The following is an 8429-nucleotide window of genomic DNA, read 5'->3' on the forward strand; positions in this document are numbered from 1 at the left end:
CATTTTCTTTTTTCAGTCTATCTCTGATGGGCACTTGAGTTGGTTCCAAGTCTTTGTTATTGTCAATAGTGCTGCATTAGATATACATACGTATGTGTCATTATAATAGAAATATTTATAATTCTTTGGGTATCTTAAGTAATTTTTCTGTCACATACTGTGAGAGGTAAAGAAACCACTGTGACTGGCTGCATCGTTTCAATTTAAAATACATCATATAAAGGATGGGCATGCTGGCTCATGTCTGTAAGTCATCCCAGCACTTTGGGAGCCTGAGGCAGGTGGATCACTTGAGCCCAGGCGTTTGAGATCGGTCTGGCCAACACAGTGAAAAAACTCCTGTCTGTAGTAAAAACAGAGAAACAGGCCAGGCATGGTGGCTCATGCCTGTAATCCAAGCACTTTGGAGGTCAAGGCAGGCAGATCACCTGAGGTCAGGAGTTGAAGACCAACCTGACCAACATGGTGAAACCCCATATTTTTAAAACAAAAAACAAAAAACAAAAACCCACAAAAACATCTGGGCATAGTGGTGCAAATCTGTAACCCCAGGCACTCGGTAGGCTAATGGGGGAGAATCACTGTAACACAGGAGGCTGAACCTGGGACGTGGATAATGCAGTGATCCAGGATGGTGCCATTGCATGCCAGCCTGGGGGAAATTTACAAATAAATAAATAAACGATGCACTCACTAACCGCAAAGTAATATGGGGGAAGCTGCTGCCCCTAGTATCTCTTTTTCTTTCTTTGTCAGCCGCCACTGGAATTTCAAAAAGTTGACCAACCAGGACTTTTCTTTATCTGTTGATTGTCTGGGTCACACCTCTAATCAACTGTCCACCACACATCCTTTCTAGGATCTATTAAAAGCATCAACAGGTCTTCTTCCTGAATTGGAAACAGTCGTTATTTCACCATTCCATTCTTATTACGTCATGTTTAAAATCCTTTACTGGCTTTTCTTTGCATTTGACAAAAACCAAAATCCTCAACTTTGCCTAAAGTTCCTTGTAACATTGATACTTGCCTATCTCATAAGCCTGACAAAAGCCATTTTCCATCTTTTCTACTTCTTGCAACAGCCACGTTTTAGTGTCAGCCAAATGACCTCGTTCAGTTCCTCTTCGACCAAGTTTTTAAAAAATTACCATTTCTGGCTGGACGGAATGGCTCACAGCTGTAATCCTAGCACTTTGGGAGGCTGAGGCAGGTGGATTGCCCGAGCTCAGGAGTTTGAGACCCACCTGGGCAACATGGTAAAACCGCATCTCTACTTAAATACAAAATCAATCAATCAATCAATAAAAATAGCTGGGCATGGCAACATGCGCCTGTAGTCCCAGCTACTTGGGAGGCTGAGGCAGGAAAATTGCTTGAAGCTGCAAAGCAGAGATTGCAGTGAGCTGAGATCACACCACTACAACCAGCCTGGGCAACAGAGCCACACTCTGTCTCAAAAAAAAAAAAAAAAAAAAAAGCATGTTTTTGTATAGGCAGTGTCTGGCTATGTTACCCAGGCTTATCCTGAATTCCTGGCCTCAAGCGATCCTCCCACCTCTGCCTCTCAAGGGGCTTGGATTACTGAACTACCATGCCCGGCCTGTACTAAACTTTTCTAAAAAGGCAGGGTTTCACCACATCAATCAGGCTGGTCTGGAGCTCCTGACCTCAGGTGATCCGCTGCCTCAGCCTCCCAAAGTGCTGGGAGTACAGGCGTGAGCCACCTCGCCCGGCTCTGTACTAAATTCTCTAATGTGGAGTATCTCCACATTAGCTCTTCTTTCAGCCTTGAAGACTTTGACCATGGAATTTGTCCAACGAATGCCTCTTCATACCTCAAATTCCAACGCCAATGTCACTTCCTGAGGTGAACCTGAGTTGGTAGGGTGGAGCACAATCCCACAGGGTGTGAGAGATCCACCCAGTCAGCCACTGTGATGCAAACTGAGCCACAGGCACGTCTGTTCCTCTTTCACGGGTGGAGGAAGCTCAACGAGTCCACGCTGCGGCCGCAGGCTATGGGAAGCACTTGACCCAGCAAAGCACTCCCCTCCCTCACCATCTGGGAGGGGACGCTGTGCTGGTGAAGCTTTTAACCAGCTTGCAGCCTCACTTGGACCCTCAAGTTTGCTCATATAAATAAAAAATGGTGAGAATCCAAAGAGGTACCCCGGGGAATTAAATGCCACTTGGGGCCAACTGGGCCCTGATCATTGAGGAGGCCGCCGCACCTCTCAAAGCTTCACACTCTCCCTGCACCCAGGGTCACGGAGCATGCGCAGGCCCGCCCCACCCACTTCCGGAGGACTCGCCAATCCCCGCACAGGCTGAGCTCCAGGCAGGAAACCGAGCACATTCCAACTTCCTTATTCTGCGCGAAAGTACCCATTTTAAAGTATTAAGCAAGTATTGGGAGTCACCATAGCCACACTGTGTGGGCAGATGGGAAGAGCGATTTGTAAGAGACAGCGTTCTTTATATTTGTTTTCTTTTTTTCTGTAGAAATGGGATTTTGTAGAGATGAGATTTTCCCATGTTGCTCAGGCTGGTTTTGAACTTCTGGGCTCACCGATCTGCCCACCTTGGCCCCCCCAAGTTCTTGATTACAGGCCTGAGCCACCATTCCTGGCCGTGAGTCCATATGAATGCTCATGACCAGTGGATGGAGATTCTGCATCCCAGGAATATGTATTTTCAATTCTTTCCAAAGTTGATTGTGTTAGTGGATGCTGAACTTGTAGATACGGAGGGCTATTTAAAATAAATGATGTATTTTAAAATTTGGAAACTTCTGTTTTATTCCACAATTAGTATAGGACAATTTTCTGAAGCACACCGTTACTGCAGTGAGCCTTTGGAAGTTACTACCTTTACTAATCATTTGAGGATTAACAACCTTATTAAGACACAACAGCTTTTAGGTTAAAATGTCAATGTGGCTTTTTACTGAGACGGAGCCTTGCTCTGTCGCCCAGGCTGGAGTACAGTGGCAAGATCTCCACTCACTGCAAGCTCTGTCTTCCAAGTTCAAGTGATTTTTCTGCCACAGCCTTCCAAGTAGCTGGAAATACAGGCATGTGCTGCCATTGCCAGCTAATTTTTTTCTTTTTCTTTTTTAGAGAAGGGCTTTCACCATGTTGGCCAGGATGGTCTCGATCTCTTGCCCTCGTGACCCACCCGTCTCGGCCTCCCAAAGTGCTGGGATTACAGGCTTGAGCCACCGCGCCTGGCTGTATTAACACACTTCTAAAACTTACGTAATTTATTCATTTATGCTTAAAACCTGAGACAGTATTATTTCCTACTTTCTGAAAAGTGAAACTCAGAATTTAACTTGACCAAGTTGACCAAGTACCTGTAGATAGCAAAGTGTTAGAGTTGGATGAAAACCCAATTCTGTTAGGAATTGTTAGCTTTCAATTTCTATGTTCCCTGTTTTCACCATTGTAATGTTGGACCAGTAAGTGCATTATTCCCTGTTAAAATATTTGGGAGACATTATTAAGTGTGAACAACTGAACATATCAAATATGAAAGATGTAAGGTGGTTTCATATAGAGTGAAGCATAGGCTGCTCTGGGAGTGTAAGGAAGGAGCGCTACAACCTAGTGATTATCATGCCAGTGGCTATGCCAATCAGCCTAATGATGGGTAAGCGTGTTCAAATTCGTGTGGACTCGGCTTTTACATCTCTAAGTGAGGATGATAGCTCCTAACTGATGGAGTTATTCCGATGGTTTGGTTGAAGCTGTGTCTATATGGAAGATCCTTAGCATAGTGCCTGACATATAATAAATTATCCTTGAGGACATGTCACTTGTGCTGAGTCTCTAGTTGCAAAACAGTCCTAGGAAAGAAGTGAGAGTAGGGTAATCTAAGCAGAAAGTGGTTTGTGCAGAAGAGGGAAAGCAAGATACCCATGTTTATTTGTTTTTGTTAAGTACTGTAGGGCACTGTAGCCAGATGAAGATAATGAAATACAGAGGGCTCTGAATGGTGAGCTCAGGGTGAAAAACTTTGTTTTGACTTATGGGGAGTTATTAACAGGTTATAAAAAGGGGAAACATATAATTTGTTTAAAGAGTGAAGGCCTGAGGTACAAATTAATTGATGTCAACAAGCAATAGGCATGTTGGGAGCAGTGGCTCATGTCTGTAATCCCAGCACTTTAGGAGGCCGAGGCAGGCAGATCACCTGCAGTCCAGAGTTCAAGACCAGCCTGGACAACATGGCGAAAATCCATCTCCACATAATATACAAAAATTAACTGGGTGTGGTGGTGTATACCTGTTGTCCCAGCTACTCAGGAGGCTGAAGCAGGAGAATCACTTGAACCCAGGAGGTAGAGACTGCAGTGAACCAAGATCCTGCAACTGGGCAACAGAGCAAGGCTCTACCTCGTGAAAAAAAAAAAAAAGAACCAGTAAAGCCATTGGCAAATCTTGAATGTGGGGTAGTCTAGGACATAGGTGGAGGCAGGGAACATTTTTCTAGATTGAAAAAGATTTAAAAGAACTAATAAGCAGGCCGGGTGCGGTGGCTCACGCCTGTAATCCCAGCACTTTGGGAGGCCGAGGCGGGCGGATCACGAGGTCAAGAGATCGAGACCATCCTGGTCAACATGGTGAAACCCCGTCTCTACTAAAAATACAAAACATTAGCTGGGCATGGTGGTGCGTGCTTGTAATCCCAGCTACTCAGGAGGCTGAGGCAGGAGAATTACCTGAGCCCAGGAGGCGGAGGTTGCGGTGAGCCGAGATCGCGCCATTGCACTCCAGCCTGGGTAACGAGAGCGAAACTCCGTCTCAAAAAAAAAAAAAAAAAAAAAAAGAACTAATAAGCAAATGCAATTCATGGCTCTTGTTTGGTTTCAGATGACAAGAGATCTAGCAGAAAGTTCCTTTGGCCAGCCGGGCACGGTGGCCCACGCCTGTAATCCTAGCACTTTGGGAGGCCGAGGTGGGTGGATCACCTGAGGTCAGGAGTTCAAGACCAGCCTGGCCATATATATATATATATAAATTTACTCATCTATGGCTGTTATGGATTTACACTAGGAGTACTTATGAAAACCATTGAACTTCTTTCTTAAGATCAGGCAGGTTTTTTCAAGATGATCCAGAGAAGGAAATACATTTTCAATTGCATTTCTGTAGTGCTCTACCCAATCCAAATGCATTTACTGTTTATAATGAGGCAGTTTGAGATTTTAATTTATATTTATTGAGTGCCTACTATGGCCAGATTTTGGGGATTTCTCAGAAAACAATGTTCCTTTTCCTATGATTAAAAGTAATAGCAAGTGAATATGTAATATTGTTAGTAGTAAGTACAATAAATAAAAATGAAGCAGGATAAAAGGGTAGAGAATAATAAGAATAATAGTTCAACTAGGATCAGTGTGTCTTTGACGAGGTGATATTTTAGCACAATCCAGAGGGGGAATGGCGTTCCTGGTGGAGAGAATAGCAAGCGGAAAGGCATTCTTGAATTCTCCTGATGAGATAATTGCTGCAGTGAGTGGGTCAGTATAGTTTTTGTGTGTTATGCACTGTACTTTCTTACCTTTCAGATATTGGCATTTGCTAAAATATTTCTTTAATCAGTTCCATTCCCTGATTTTACCTTGAAAAACAACCCCTGCATTTTATGACAGCACTTTTTCTTGTTTTCCTTCTCTGGTTTTTAGGTTGCTAAATGTTATTTGCATACTTTATAACTTTATCTCAATCTTGTCAACAATATTATATTGATAGGTGTCTTATTTGTCATCTGAAGAAGTAGAGTTTAAGTTACTTTCTCAAGCTCATCAAGTATTAGAAAAACTGGGATTCCACTCTCGCCGTTGAATCACTTCTTTCTGTCTTGCATGGCTTCTCTTCTGTCACTGTTTGTGGGCAGTATTTCCTCACAGAAGTAGGCCTCGGCCAGTTCTTTTCAATCAACTGTTAATCTCTAAGTTATAGCTCCATTTATATCTTAAGTCTGGGCTTTAGGTCTGTACTTTGGTGTGGAATTTTGAACTTCTCACGTCTCTACTCTTAGCTCATACTTCTGAACTCAACATATCCAAAACTGATGTTTGTTCACAAACTGACTTCTTTTTATAACATTTCCACTTATTCAGTGGGATAACCATTCTTCTGGTCCCTGATGACCAAAACATTGGAATAGTCTTTGATTTCTCTCTCTTTCTTCATCTCCCATATCTTATCAGTCCCTAGGAACTGTAGTCCTGGTTTCAAGTGTCTATTCTGGCTGCTACTTTTTTGATGAATAGATTTCATTACTTGACACCTGAAGTTTTTCACTGGTCTCATGTTGAGCTCTGTGTATTCTCTCCTCACTCTTCAGTCCACATACTGTTTTAAGTCTCCAACATCTTAGTCTTGTGAAGTGACTTATCAAAACCAGAGACTCAGGCAGGCACAGCCTTCCGTCATGTCCAAGATCATCATGTGCTTTTAAATTCCGCCGTGTCCACAAGCCAGGATTCTCCAGCCTTTTCCTATGCTTCTCTCCTTCTCTCCCCAGTTGCAACTTGAGTTCCTCCAAGGTCCCATTGGAGCTTCGTCTCCTTCACAGTCTTTCCTCTTTACTCCAACTCACTCCAGCTCATCGTTACATTCCTATAGTGTTGGTCACAGCACCTGTGTACTGACTTGTCCCATTCCTTGGTGGTTTCCCATGTATCTTCCCATTTAGATGGTAACTGGAGGAAGATCTCCGTTCAGCCTTTCTAATGTTTCTCACCCTTCTTAGTACAAAGGCATGCAGTGGGCATCGAGGGAGCACTTAAAACAAGTACTTAATTTATTAACTTTGGCCATTTTGAGTATTGCTATTATTTGAATTGAATGTTGCAATTAAAAATGAAGGACTGTAAGAGCCACAAAAATATATTTGCATATTCAGTTTAGCACCTAAACTCAACAATTTTCTTCTAAACTTTGTTTATATTCACATGGTGCCTAGTCCCTATAAAGCTCCCTAAGATAAGTAGGAAAGATATTATTATTTTTGACTTTCATATTACATTTCACATCAGACATATTTGTGAAATAAATTTTATGAGTAGTCTGAAGCCCAGAGAGGCTAATGACTAATCCAAGGTTGCTTGGTTAGTACTTGGCATAGACAGAACTACAATTTAGGGCTTCCTTCTGATGCTGGTCCTCACCTAGTACCTCTTCATTCGAGTGCTAGAAAATATATCCCAGTCAACTGAATTGCCGAGTCATATTGCCACCCCCTTACCAATCAAGTGATGGCAATACTAGGAAGAGGGGCAAAAGAAACGGCAGAAATATAAGTGATAAGAGAAATGGAAATGTTTGAAATGTATTATCAACCTCCTTTTCCCTATTTTAGCACCTCACAAATATCCCACTCTGACGATGCTTTGTTAGTTGTTTACAAAGTATTCCTTAGGAGATTGATCTTGCATAAGACATGCTTTTGCCCTGGTCCCTTTCCTGGTAATAGTCGCTGTCAGAGACAAAAAGTGCCTGATTGTGCTCTGTTTGTCATGTAGGTGGGAGGGAAAGAGGGAGAGAAAGCTGAGTTGAACTAAAGCAGAGCTTTTTACAGCTCTATTGTTCTACTATCAGAGAGCAATTATACTCCAGCTTCCATCAACCTCTCCACCTCAGACATCCCAACCTCCTCCTCCTGCCAGTGCTTCCCCACACGCTTAACATAAAGCCGCACGACCGAGTTCTGCAGGGAGAAAAAGGGTGCTATTTAATACCTCCCTCTGCCCTTCAGTGAGTTCAGGGCTCTGGTTTTTAACTGCTAATATATTTTAGTAAAGTTTGGCAATTCACACTTTTCTAGATGTTTCCTTTTCAGCTCTAGAAAATTGCAAAAATAATTTTTAACAATACATATATATTTAAAGTATTCAGTGGCATTATTATGATACTGTCTGAAAGGTATTCTGTGACTTGATGCAGGATCGGAAGTTTTTTTTTTCTTGGATAAATAAGTAATAAAAAAGAAAAAAATAGAAGTTTTTATCTCACAAGATGCTTCATATTCAGTTCTAAGGGTCTACATACTGAAGACCTAATCCAAGTTCTTACCTGTCAATAGGGCAGATGTTAACATTTTTAAGAAGCTGTATTTATTTGGTAATATGAGCCTATATTTGTAGATTAGTTAATCTACTGGTTCTATACCTAATAAAACTTTAAATTCCAGACACTTGAAGAAAATTTGCAGTGTGTCTCTTTGCCTTAGCTAATTGCAAAAATTGAAATTACAACCCTCCCATAGACCCAAATGTGTTTCCAGTTGAGAATGTCTTCTACCTTCACAGCCTCCAAGTAATATAGTGGTTATTTGTTTGAAGGATGTGAGAGTATTTTGTTGAGAAACTATAGAATGATGTAACAAATTTTAGTTAAAATATTAGTTATGGTTGAC

Source organism: Saimiri boliviensis, chromosome 3, assembly GCF_048565385.1.
Source record: "Saimiri boliviensis isolate mSaiBol1 chromosome 3, mSaiBol1.pri, whole genome shotgun sequence".
NCBI classification, from domain to species: domain Eukaryota; kingdom Metazoa; phylum Chordata; class Mammalia; order Primates; family Cebidae; genus Saimiri; species Saimiri boliviensis.